The following is a 13181-nucleotide window of genomic DNA, read 5'->3' on the forward strand; positions in this document are numbered from 1 at the left end:
ACTGCTGTGCAGCTTTCTGGAACATCATTCTAATGTCTATCTATCTATCTATCTATTCCCAGACGCCTCAATCACGTTTGGGGTGGCCACAAACAAATCGCCTCCAAGTCGCCCTGTCCCCCGCCATTTCACTGCCCTACTCCCAACTCACACCCCCCTCTCTCATATACCTCTCCACCCCATCCCTCCATCTCATCCTCGGCCTCCCCCTCCCTCTTCCCCCCTCCACCTCACTCACATACACTCTCTTCGTCAGTCTTTCACCCTCCATCCTCTCCACATGGCCAAACCACCTCAGTGTGTTCTTCAGAACGCTTCCTATCACATCCACATCCACACCACAACGCTCCTTTATATCCTCATTCGTCAGCCTGTCTCTCCACGTGACTCCACAGGCTCCTCTTAAATAACTCATTTCCACGGCTCTCACTCTTGACTTGTGTCCTTCCAACAATGTCCAAGCTTCACTTCCGTACGTTAGAGTTGGTATCACAATACTGTCATGTAGTAACTTTTTCACTTCCATGCTCACTTCCCTGTTTCTTATCACTGCTTTCAAGGAACCAGCAACCTTTCTTCCCTGCTGTACCCTTTCAAGCACTTCACCCTCCAAACCTCCATCCTTACTCATCACACTACCCAAATACTTAAACGTACTCACATTTTCCAATTCCTCACCATCTAACCTCGCTGTACATTCACTGACTTCACCTCTCTCAAAGACCATCACTTTACTCTTCCCTACATTCACCTTTACATTCCGTTTCTTACACACTCTCTCAAACTCATCCACCAAGCCTTGCAGCTCCCCTTCGTCTTCACTCAACAACACAGTATCATCTGCAAACAACAGTACAGGGAGTTTCCAAACACTATCCTCTCTCACCAGGGCCACTCCAACATCCACTACCCTACCTTGTACCTCTTTTATTACCCCATCCATGTACAGATTGAACAGCCATGGAGACATGACACATCCCTGTTTCAACCCAACTTTCAAAGAGAAAAATTCACTTAGTTCACCATCCACACGCACTGCAGCCTTCGCACCATCGTACATACTCTTCACAGCATTCAACAACTTCCCATCTACTCCATATATTCTTAACACTTTCCACAATCCTAGTCTATCCACCCTGTCATATGCTTTCTCCAAATCCATGAAAGCCGCATACAACTTCTTTCCCTTCTCTAGAAACTTTTCCACTAAAGATCTGAGAATGAATATCTGATCTACACAACCTCTTCCCTTCCTAAAGCCTCCCTGTTCTTCTCCAACTAATTTCTCTGTTCTTTCTCTAACTCTGTCAATAAGTATCCTACCATACACTTTTCCTATTATACTAAGAAGACAAATGCCCCAATGATTACCACACACTTCTTTTTCCCCTTTTCCTTTGTACAAAGGAATAATTATACCTGACTTCCAATCCTCCGGGACTCTACCTTCCTCCCAGGCCAAGCTGCACATCTTCCACATCCATTCTACTACTATCCCTCCTCCGTGCTTCAGCATTTCACCACACACTCCATCAATTCCTGGGGCTTTCCCTGATTTAACTTTCTTCATTGCTTCCACAACTTCTATCCTACTGATTTCTTCCTGTCTTCTCACCTCCCTCCATCTCCCAGCCATTCCCCAGCCACTTATACTCGCATTACTTCCATCCTCCACGTTCAACAATTCCTTAAAGTGTTCTCTCCATCTGCTCACTTTTTCTCCCTTCTCCACTAGTAATCTACCATTTTTATCTTTCACTCCCCTGCTAACTTCACTTCCACCCTGTCTTACTCTTTTCACCTCTTTCCAGAACATTTTCTTACAGTCCCTCCACTTTACACTCAAATTCCTACCAAATTCCTCATCCACTCTCTTCTTACTCTCTCTTACTAATCTTTTCACCTCTCTCTTTCTTTCGCTTATACAATGTCAAAATTTTAGTACCCTATGCCCACTATACAATGGGAACGATTTGCAACAACGATGGATCATCCGTGGCTCAGTGAACAGCGAATGTGCAAACGCAACAAAAACGTCCTCACACTGTCGGCATTAGACCACACACACTTGTCCACCGGTCAAGCCTCATTAGCTAGCCCTGCCCAGCCAGGCAGTTCTGACATTGATGAGTGAGGGCTGTGAGTCCCTGTGACTGTGAGGCCGAGTAGGGACAATTCGCCCTCAGGACGATTCCCCATCATTTATTTACGTATCAGTTTATTTAGCAAGTACACTAGTTTTTTAATTATGTAAGTTATAAAAGTGATCGTGGTTTATTGTCTATATATCAATCAATCAATCAATCATTTCCTGTGGCACCCTCGGGGATGCATAGGGCCTCGATGAACTCACACCACCACATCCTATCTTGTGCTAACTCCTCAAGATCTCCCCAACACTCATCTCCAGCTTCCCGTCTCATTGTCCTCACCCACGTCTCTTTTGGCCTTCCTCTACCTCTCCTACCAAGTGCCACCCACCCTGGTGTACCTCGTACTATTCCCTGTCTCCTATACACATGTCCTAGCCACTTCCATCGTGAGAATCTAACATATTCATCGATCGGCTGCACTCCCGTTATTTCTCTAATTCTACTATTTGGTATCCTTTCCCACCACTTAACTCCTAATATTCTTCTAAGTGCTTTGTTTTCAAACACCAAGAATTTATTTTCCATAGTCACTGTGCTGTACCAAGACTCGTGTCCATAAATTAAGATACTCCTAACCATTACCTTATAAAATTTGATTTTTGTATGCACAGAAAATTGTTATTATTCCAAATATTTTTAAGCATTCCCATTGCCTGATTAGCCTTCTTTAACCTTTCCTCGAATTCAAAGTTCAAAGAACCATCCTTGGCTAAATAAGTACCTAAATATTTAAACCTATCAACTTGCTTTACAACCATACCTCCAATTACACATTCCTGCGCATTTTCCATATTCATATTGATTATCTCACTCTTTCCACAATTAATAACCAAACCCACCTTGCGACCTTCACTCACCAAACAGTCCAACACTCTCTGCATCTATTCTGGCCCATCACAAATCAAAACTATATCATCTGCATAATCTAAATCTAAAAGTTTCCTGTTCTCTCCCCAAAGTATACCAGCACCGGTTTCTGTTCCAACGCATTTCATAATGTAATCAATGACCAATATAAATAGTAAAGGCGATAGAACACCACCTTGAATTACTCCGGACTTGACTTCAAACGAATCACTCAGACAACCATCAACCATCACTTTACAAAATGTGTCCTCATGCATGTTCATAATGACCCTCACAAACTCCTCTGGTATTCCATAATGTCTCATGATCTTCCCCATAGTCTCTCTCGAAACACTATCAAAAGCCTTTTCAAAATCAACAAAACAAAGACTTAACGGTAATCTCATTTCATTAACTTGCTGCATCAAATGCCTAACTATAAAGATATGATCATTGCAACCACGTCCCATTCTAAAACCAGCCTGTTCATCCCTCAGAATACACTCAACCACCGGCTCCAACCTATTTAACAACACTCTACTGAAAACTTTCAAAGCTATCGGTGACAAAGAGATTCCCCTCCAATTACCACATTCACTCAGGTCTCCCTTCTTCGGAACTTTAACAATTACACCATTCTTCCAAACTGATGGTAGTAACCCCGTCACCCAGATCTTATTGAATAGCTTGGTCAAGATCATTATTAATCTATCCCCCTCCACTTTAAACATTTCCGGAAATAAACCATCCTCCCCTGGTGCCTTATTATTCTTTAACTGTTTTACTGCTTTCACCACTTCTGCAAGCCTCAACTCTCCTGTTTCTATATTTAAATCTTCCTGAGCAGACGGTATATCCTCTTCTGGTGGTATTGGTCTATTAAGAACTGTCTCAAAAGGCTCTTTCCATCTATTTTTAATATCTCCATCTCTGGTCAATAAATTTCCTTCCCTGTCTCTAACTGGTATTTCCTTGCGTTTACCTGCATTACCACTCAGTTCTCTAATCGATTCATATGCTATTCTTTGACTCTGTCCATCATTTTTGTTTATTAAGATTTCAGTCTCTGCAACCTTTTCATCCACACATCTTCTTTTATCTCTCCTAGCTAACTTCTTACTTCTGAATTCAAACTCCAGTACGCAGCTCTTGCTAATTCAATCTCTCGTTCATCAACGCATTGCATCTCACTCCTCAATTTAGCCTCACCTCTCTTTTTTATCATATTCCACGTTTCCTCTGATATAAATTTCTTTTTCCTGAATCTATGTCTCCTTCCAATCGTACAATCAGCAGTCTCCTGCAAAACTTTGTTCACATCCTCCCACATCTCATCTACACTTCTCTCCCCCTCTTCCAACGTTTCCAACACCAAAAACCTATTTCTGCATTCTAATCTGAATTCCTCCTTTTCTTCTCCTTCCATTCTAAGCTTAACAATATCGTATCTACCAACACCAGATTTTTCCTTCTTGTGATTTTCAAGTTTAAACCTTATTTTTGCAATGCTGAGTTGATGGTCACTACCAATATCCGCTCCCCATTTAACATGAACATCTAGCAGAGAACTTCTATGCCTCCTACTGATAGCGATGTGATCAATCTGATTTTTATATTTTCCACACGGCGACACCCAAGTTGTCTTGTGTATATTGCAATGCTGAAAGAGTGTGCCCCCGATGACTAAGTCATTTGCTAGACAGAAGCTTCCAAACCTCACTCCGTTTTCACTCATCCTATATCTAGTAAATGTAAAATATGGCATCAAATCATGGGCATTAAATGAAAAATAATAATATATTGAAACGTGAATCAGCTGATTTATGATCGATCCTTCATCTTAGCATAAGGCTACATACAAGACATTGGCATTTATATAAATGCCTAATTACCTTAAGTGAACGATCGACATACTTTGGAATTATACAAATAATCTTCATGTTACGTCTATATAAATGTTTCGGGATATTTCGCCATCAAGTCAATTCGCCATCACAACAATAACAAGACAATTCGCCATCGGGACTTTTCGTCGTCAGGATGATTCCCCTTCGTTTATTTTCATATCAGTTTATTTTGGAAGTACTGTACACTAGTTTTTTAGTACTGTACTTGTACCTCTTCAAAGTCGTTTTAAAATATACCCAGGATGTTGTAGTACCAATGGAAATTAATGAAAACAGCTGTGGGTGATGCTAGAACATAATTCAAAATCAACTACAGCAAGGTAGAAACAAGTTAAATATTGTCTAAAAGTGCAACTTATAAATGATATCCAAAGCCAATGCTACTGAATGAAAATAGACTTTGATAGATCCCCCTGAGAATTAGTTATTAAAGTATCAGTTAATCAGTAATAAGTATGTTTATAGAATGACGGGGAATTGTCTTGACGGGGAACGTCCATATTATGACGGCGAATTGTCGACTTCATGGCGAATTGTCTAGGAACCACATAAACAACCGTTGCTTGCTTCAGTAAAGGTAAGATCTACTGTATACTGTAGTTTTCATACTTTTTTCTCTTTATTCACTATTAATGTGTTACTTCAAATGTTTAAACATAAGGATATTTCATGTATGTGAGTGCCAAGGTGTGTGTATGTGAGAGTTTAGGCACGTCTGGGAACGTATCCCCATTGACTCCATGTTATAATCGGATTGCTATACGATGGATTGCTTTATAATGGGGTTTTCAGGAACGGAACCCCATCGTATAATGAGGGTTTACTGTAGAAACAAGTGCTGAAATCTGACTCACAATGGTATGTAGTTGCAAATGGAATCACAGCACCCATAGCTCGCTTTGCCAAACGAGGGTAGGCGTGTATCAACGAACACCAGAATTCTTAAAGACTTCGAGTTTCTTTGTATGTTTTTTAAGATAATGATCCCAAACGGCATCATGCAATCTCGCTAAATTGTTCTCAATAATTCTGACCTTCACGGACCCCAGGTTAAGAACTCCTGCATTAGATCATTTCAGTCTCGCCACAGTACATGGCATTAGATCGCTTCAGTCTCGCCACAGTACATGGCATTAGATCGTTTCAGTCTCGCCACAGTACATGGCATTAGATCGTTTCAGTCTCGCCACAGTACATGGCATTAGATCGTTTCAGTCTCGCCACAGTACATGGCATTAGATCGTTTCAGTCTCGCCACAGTACATGGCATTAGATCGTTTCAGTCTCGCCACAGTACATGGCATTAGATCGTTTCAGTCTCGCCACAGTACATGGCATTAGATCGTTTCAGTCTCGCCACAGTACATGGCATTAGATCGTTTCAGTCTCGCCACAGTACATGGCATTAGATCGTTTCAGTCTCGCCACAGTACATGGCATTAGATCGTTTCAATCTCGCCACAGTACATGGCATTAGATCGTTTCAGTCTCGCCACAGTACATGGCATTAGATCGTTTCAGTCTCGCCACAGTACATGGCATTAGATCGTTTCAGTCTCGCCACAGTACATGGCATTAGATCGTTTCAGTCTCGCCACAGTACAGGTAACTCGCACCGAACACGATCTCACGGAACGCGCTCGCAATTATACACGGTAAGGGTTGAGATACTTATAAGACAACGTAAGATTAAAAAAACATTATGAAAACTACAAATTAACGCAGGAGAGGCCTGTGAAAGATCAAATCCTCGAACGTCACCGCAGAGCGCGGTTTGTTTTGATTACGTGACGATCTAGGCGGGAGATTATTCAGTGAGTGAGACATTCCCGAGTACAGTAGCACAGTATTTGTAAGTTAAATATTTACAGTACTGTACTGTTCTGGTAAGTTTATGTGCAACTTAAAGTACTATTAAATAACGTTAAAGCAAGAAATAAAGTCTTATAATCAGTTTACCTGATAGGCGTCAGAATATTGCCTTTTTTATTTGTTCATTTTTTCCACAGTACTGTACAGTATTTGTAAGTTAAATATTTACTGTTCTCGTATGTACTGTACTTGTAAGCACTTAAATAAAGTTAAATCATTAAATAAAGCATTGTAACCAGTTAACCCGAATTATATGATTACAAATGATCAGCGTCGGAATATTGCCTTTTTTGTTTGTTCGTTAAACTCTTACTGTACTGCTTTTCTACAGTACTGTATTTGTAAGTTAAATATTTACTGTTCTGGTATGTACTTGTAAGCAATTAAAGCATTAAATAAAGCCTTGTAACCAGTTAACGTGATTTATATGATTACCCATGAGCGGCGTCGGAATATTGCCTTTTTTGTTTGTTCGTTAAAGACTTATATTAAGAGAAAAATACATTTTTGTCTTGGTATCTTTACCAATTTCCTCAGGTTTGCTGTAATGGTTTGGATCATTTGATGCAGTGCAACTTGTAGAAAACTGTGAAAACTTTCGGGAAGTGAACGAAAATCTGGGACATGAGACTGACCTTGACTTCACCCTCTCATGTATCATCTGTCAGTTCACCACCTGCTATCGTGATGAGTGGATGTACGATTTTTTCGCTCGTGGCCATGCCTAACCACACATAGTTACACCCATTATCTCGACCCAGACAAAAAATACAATCTTTTTCCTCCCTTGCAAAACACAAACAACCACCTTGTTTACGAGACAGCAATACAGCATATATTGCGAAAATAACAAGGTAAAATGATAAAGATGAACGTAAAATGATAGAGAAAGATGAACATGTTATGACGGAAGAAGTACGTTTTCCCTGTCTGTAAACGTATTTATGTCTGCTTTGTATCTGTATTTGTAATAATTAGACTTATTGTTAGTTCTGAAACTGCATTACGATTCTATTTTTTGCCATTCTCGTGGTGTGGGAGCTGGAAGTTGTGACACAACTTCCTTATTGCTAATCGGACTGACCCTCCACTTTATTCTTCCGTGGCAGAGTCTAGCCTTGGGGGACGTGCAGTTTTCTCATTTAGGACTGAAAATTCAACTCTTTCGCTCCCTTTTCCAAGCATGGGCACAACGATAACGTAAAAAATAACTCGAAACTACCATAAACATATATCAAAAAGGTGAAAATATATTCATAACATTTTTTTTTTCCAGCCATTCCTAACAGATTATGTACTGAAATCATTCGATATCACAGCACTGCATTTCAAAGTTAAATATGTACTGTTCTGGTATGTACTTGTAAGTTAAAGCACTGGTACCAGTTAACCTGATTTATATGATTACCAATGATCGGCGTTGGAATGTTTCCTTGTGTTTACGTACAGTATTTGTGTGTTGGAAGTTTTGCTCTGGAGTACTGTATTTGTGAGTTATAACATTAAATAAACCTTCTAACCACTTAAAGTGCTTTCTAGTGATTACCAGTGACAGATAACCGCAAAACAACACATTTGGAAGGTCTAGGGAGCAAAATACGGAGTAGTTTAAATATACGCGATTTCGCACCTAACACGGCACGGTAGGAACAAAACCCACGTGTTCCGTGCAAGTTACCTGTACGTGGCATTAGATCGTTTCAGTCTCGCCACAGTACATGGCATTAGATCGTTTCAGTCTCGCCACAGTACATGGCATTAGATCGTTTCAGTCTCGCCACAGTACATGGCATTAGATCGTTTCAGTCTCGCCACAGTACATGGCATTAGATCGTTTCAGTCTCGCCACAGTACATGGCATTAGATCGTTTCAGTCTCGCCACAGCACATGGCATTAGATCGTTTCAGTCTCGCCACAGTACATGGCATTAGATCGTTTCAGTCTCGCCACAGTACATGGCATTAGATCGTTTCAGTCTCGCCACAGTACATGGCATTAGATCGTTTCAGTCTCGCCACAGTACATGGCATTAGATCGTTTCAGTCTCGCCACAGTACATGGCATTAGATCGTTTCAATCTTGCCACAGTACATGGCATTAGATCGTTTCAATCTTGCCACAGTACATGGCATTAGATAGGTTCAGTCTTGCCACAGTACACCCGAAAACAGTAATTTTCTCCCACGCATTAGCCGGAGTAGCGGCCAGTGAGCGACTGGAGGATCGAGCACCCCACATCCAATACCACTACCCCAACCACACTGTAAGCGTTGTTGGACAGATGCAGAACGACCAAAGCTGGCGATGTTATAGTGTCATGATTGTCGTTATACACTATCAGAACCAGTGGGAGTAAATATATATAGGTATTTAATGTGTGATACTGTGGTTTTATCAACAACATATGGGAAAGCCATGAAAATGAAAGAACTCCTACAATGTGTTATGTGTTATTGTATATATACTTAAATCCGATATTATAATGTTACAAATAAGTATAGTCAACAGCATCTCTTAAAAGATGTCTTTTCTTATACAATCTTGTTCCCACCTCCACCATTCATCTCTCTGGGTTCCTATCTCCACCGTACGCCCCTTTTATCCTCTTGTCCCCCATTCCCACCCTTTGTTAACCAGTATAAACAAAGATAGTGATGAAATGATCCATAAGGTATTGATCATATTACAGTATATGGAGTGGAGGGGAAATTGTTGAGTGCTGTGAAGAGTATGTACCAGGGAGCTAGGGCTACGGTGCGAGTGGATGGTGAGCTGAGTGAGTTCTTTAATGTCAATGTGGGACTGAAACAGTTGTGAGAATGTCTCCATGGCTGTTTAATATATACATGGATGGGGTTGTAAAGGAGATGCAAGGTAGGGCAGTGGAAGTGGGGGTGGCTCTAATGAATGAGGGTGAGATTTGGAAGATTCCGGTGTTGCTGTTTGCTGATGATGCAGTATGTTGAGTGAGGATGAATGGGAGTTGCAAGATTTGGTGAATGAATTTGGGACAATGTGTAGGAGGAGGAATTGGAAAGTTAATGTAAACAAACGTAAAGTTATGGTGTTTGAGAGGAATGAAGTCACAGAGTGTGCAATGAGGTTGGATGGTAAGGATAAGGAGAATGTGAGTGCATTCAAGTACTTGGGTAGTGTGATGAGTAAGGATGGAACTTTGGGGAATGAAGTGCGTGAAAGGGTACAGCAGGGAAGGCAGGTTGTTGGTACACTGAAAGCAGTGATGAGAAATAGGGAGGTGAGTATGGAAGTTAAGAATGTCACTCCATGACAGTATTGTGATCCCTACCCTGACGTATGGAAGCAAGGCGTGGATCTTGCAAAAGGGGAACAAGTCAAGAGTAAGAGCAGTGGAAATGAGTTACTTGAGAGGAGTATGTGGAGTGACGTGGAGGGACAGGTTGACGAATGAAGAAGTGAAGGAACGTTGTGGGGTGGATGTGGATGTGCTTGAGAAGATTTGGAGAAATAACCTCAGGTGGTTTGGACATGTGAAGAGAATGGAGAATGACTAAGAAGGTGTATGTAGATGAGGTGGAGGGAGTGAGAGGGAGGGGTAGACCGAGGATGAGGTGGAGGGATGGAGTTGAAAGATATATGAGGGAGGGGAGGGTGAGTTGGGGGGAGGGTAGTCAAATGGTGGGTGACAGAGCGACTTGGAGGCGTTTTGTCTGCGGCCTCCCTTTGCGGGATTAGGGCGTAGGGCTATAGATAGATAGATAGGCATTAATTAAACATATGAAACATGCATAACACTCATCTATCGGTGATAATGTTGTGTTGGAAGAGGGAAGCTAGCAGTCTCCTGCTAAGCAGTGTTGCCAGATTCCAAAACCCATATTATCGTACCCGGCACGTTAAAATTATCACTCTTTGATCAAAATTATCTCACTCATAAACAAAGGCATTTCTTCACATCTGTTCCAAAATCTTTCTGCCTCTATAATATCCTCTTACCAGATCATCACCATTCCCCCTGTACATGATCATCAACACTGAATCCTGTGTTGCCCCATGAGGAGCGAAAGTACCAGGGGCAAGGCAAGTTGGACCTGACATTTAAGATGAGAGTCAGCAGCCTCACTCATCCCTGAGTGGCATTACTTGAGCAATAAACCCCAACCACCCATCTGATATAAACCTGCACTGCCTCAATCCAAATGGAGTGCCTTAATTACCCACTAAATCACCAGGTGCCATAATATGCTTATATGATTACCACCCAGCATAGTAAATGGTTTCCTGGTGTACAGGAGACCATTTGCCTTGTCACACTTCTCTTGTCCACATATACAATTATACTATTCAGCCAATTATCTGCGAAAACACACTCATAAATAATCATATTTATAAAACCGGTAACTATCTTCACTCCTATATCTCATGAGGCCTTCTCCATTTCAGCAGTCAACCCAGACACAGTTGCTGCCTTCCCCACCTGCATCCCTCCTATTGCCCTGCTCACAGTAGCAGCATCAAGCAAAGGCCAACAGCCAAACGCTGGAACTCCTGCCTCCAAACCTTCCCTGTCCCAAACTCATCATTCAACAACCAGTTGTAATGCTCTCTCCAGGCATCTTGAATACCCTCACTGCCCACCACTACCTTTCCTTCAACATTCTTCACACACTGATATCCCAATATTCCCTCTTCATCTGATTTGCCACCTTAAGTATCACAGTCTTCCTCTGCACATTATTAAGGTTGTTGAGTAAATGTCTCTGAGACTCAGATTTTGCCCTGAAAACCTCTTATCTAGCCCTATGCTTGCCACTAAACTGTGAAACTATTTTTGAACAAGTCAGCCAAGCAGCATAATTTGTATGAAAGTATAGTTCACAAGAAATGAGCTGACAATTATCTTACCTAACTTCTTATACCAAGACGTACACTCGTCACATACCGAACAAACCACATTTTCTGGCCCTGAGTCGGTCAGTTAATAACGAGCATCGGTCACAAAGCCCTTTTCACACTCGCTGCACTTAATGTGAAAACTTGAATTTCACTGCCCCCTCAACATTAGCATTTTTAGTTTTTCAATCACTGTCCAACAAAGACACTACCCACATCATGTAACACCTAACACATTTTATCTGACTGTCCAAATCTTACTCTTGTTCGCATTAAGCTCCCACACCACACAATACACTTAGTGCGGAACTGCACACTCAGTTATTATATGAAATGAAGGGCAAGGGAATAAATAAATAAATGCTTCTCGACACAACAACAGTTAACACAACAGCTTAGGCAGGCAGCAGCTGGAATGGGACGTGGGCCATGTGGGTCGGCTTAGATTAAAGAACTCTACCAGCGACCAACAAAAGTACAACACAAGAGTTGTAAACAAATGAACCTACGTGGAAATCCACTACCTAATGCACCCATTTCCCACTTTGTTTCTCCCGTGCAACTGAGAGATATTAACATACTGGTGAATAATTAACAGAAAAATTAAATCTTTGTGTTATTGCACGATGGTTAATTCCCTCTGCCCGAAATTGGGACTCTGCTGTCGTTCGAGATATTTTTCTGGCTCCCTGGAATGTACCTACATCTTTAGGTGGTAAAACAGATCTGGATGATGACGATGATAACAATGTTGAATTGTAAATAACATTCAATAAAGTTTGTTTCATTTAACCTGGCCTCCCCATCACCCCTTACAGCCAGCCCAGTCCACAGGCAAAGACAGACAGAGAAAAAGGGCATAATATACCACATTAAAACCACCACCATCATCGTCATCACCCCACCTCTATTCACACAAGCGTGCACGCACACATACACACATACACGTTATGAAGGGAGAAGGACAGAATAAAAAACAACGTAAAATGATTGAATGTGGCATATGCTAACATAAATGGCTTAACCTCAGGAATGCTGGAAATCAACAATTTCTTGACGGTAAATGAGCCCGATATTATGTGCTTCGTAGAGACCAAGATAAGAAAGGATATTGATATCCATGTGGGAGATGGTAAATACACCTACAGAGAAGAGACTGAAAAGAAGAAACAGGAGGAGTGATCATAGCAGTGAAGAACAGCATAAATGTGGATAAAGATGAACTGGCAAAGGGTATAGGCTGAAGTGGTAAATATGAAATTAGAAACTGGATATTCACCCTCAGAAAAGGCTATGGAATGAGGGTGAATTGATATCCATGTGGGAGATGGTAAATAAACCTACAGAGAAGAGACTGAAAAGAAAAAACAGGAGGAGTGATCATAGCAGTGAAGAACAGCATAAATGTGGATAAAGATGAACTGGCACAGGGTAGGGCTGAAGTGGTTAATATGAAATTAGAAACTGGATATTCACCCTCAGACAAGGCTATGGAATGAGGGTGAATACCAGATGTTGTCAGAAATGGTT

This window comes from Coenobita brevimanus, chromosome 114, assembly GCF_032717465.1.
Source record: "Coenobita brevimanus isolate Jiangsu-jjx chromosome 114, ASM3271746v2, whole genome shotgun sequence".
NCBI classification, from domain to species: Eukaryota; Metazoa; Arthropoda; class Malacostraca; order Decapoda; family Coenobitidae; genus Coenobita; species Coenobita brevimanus.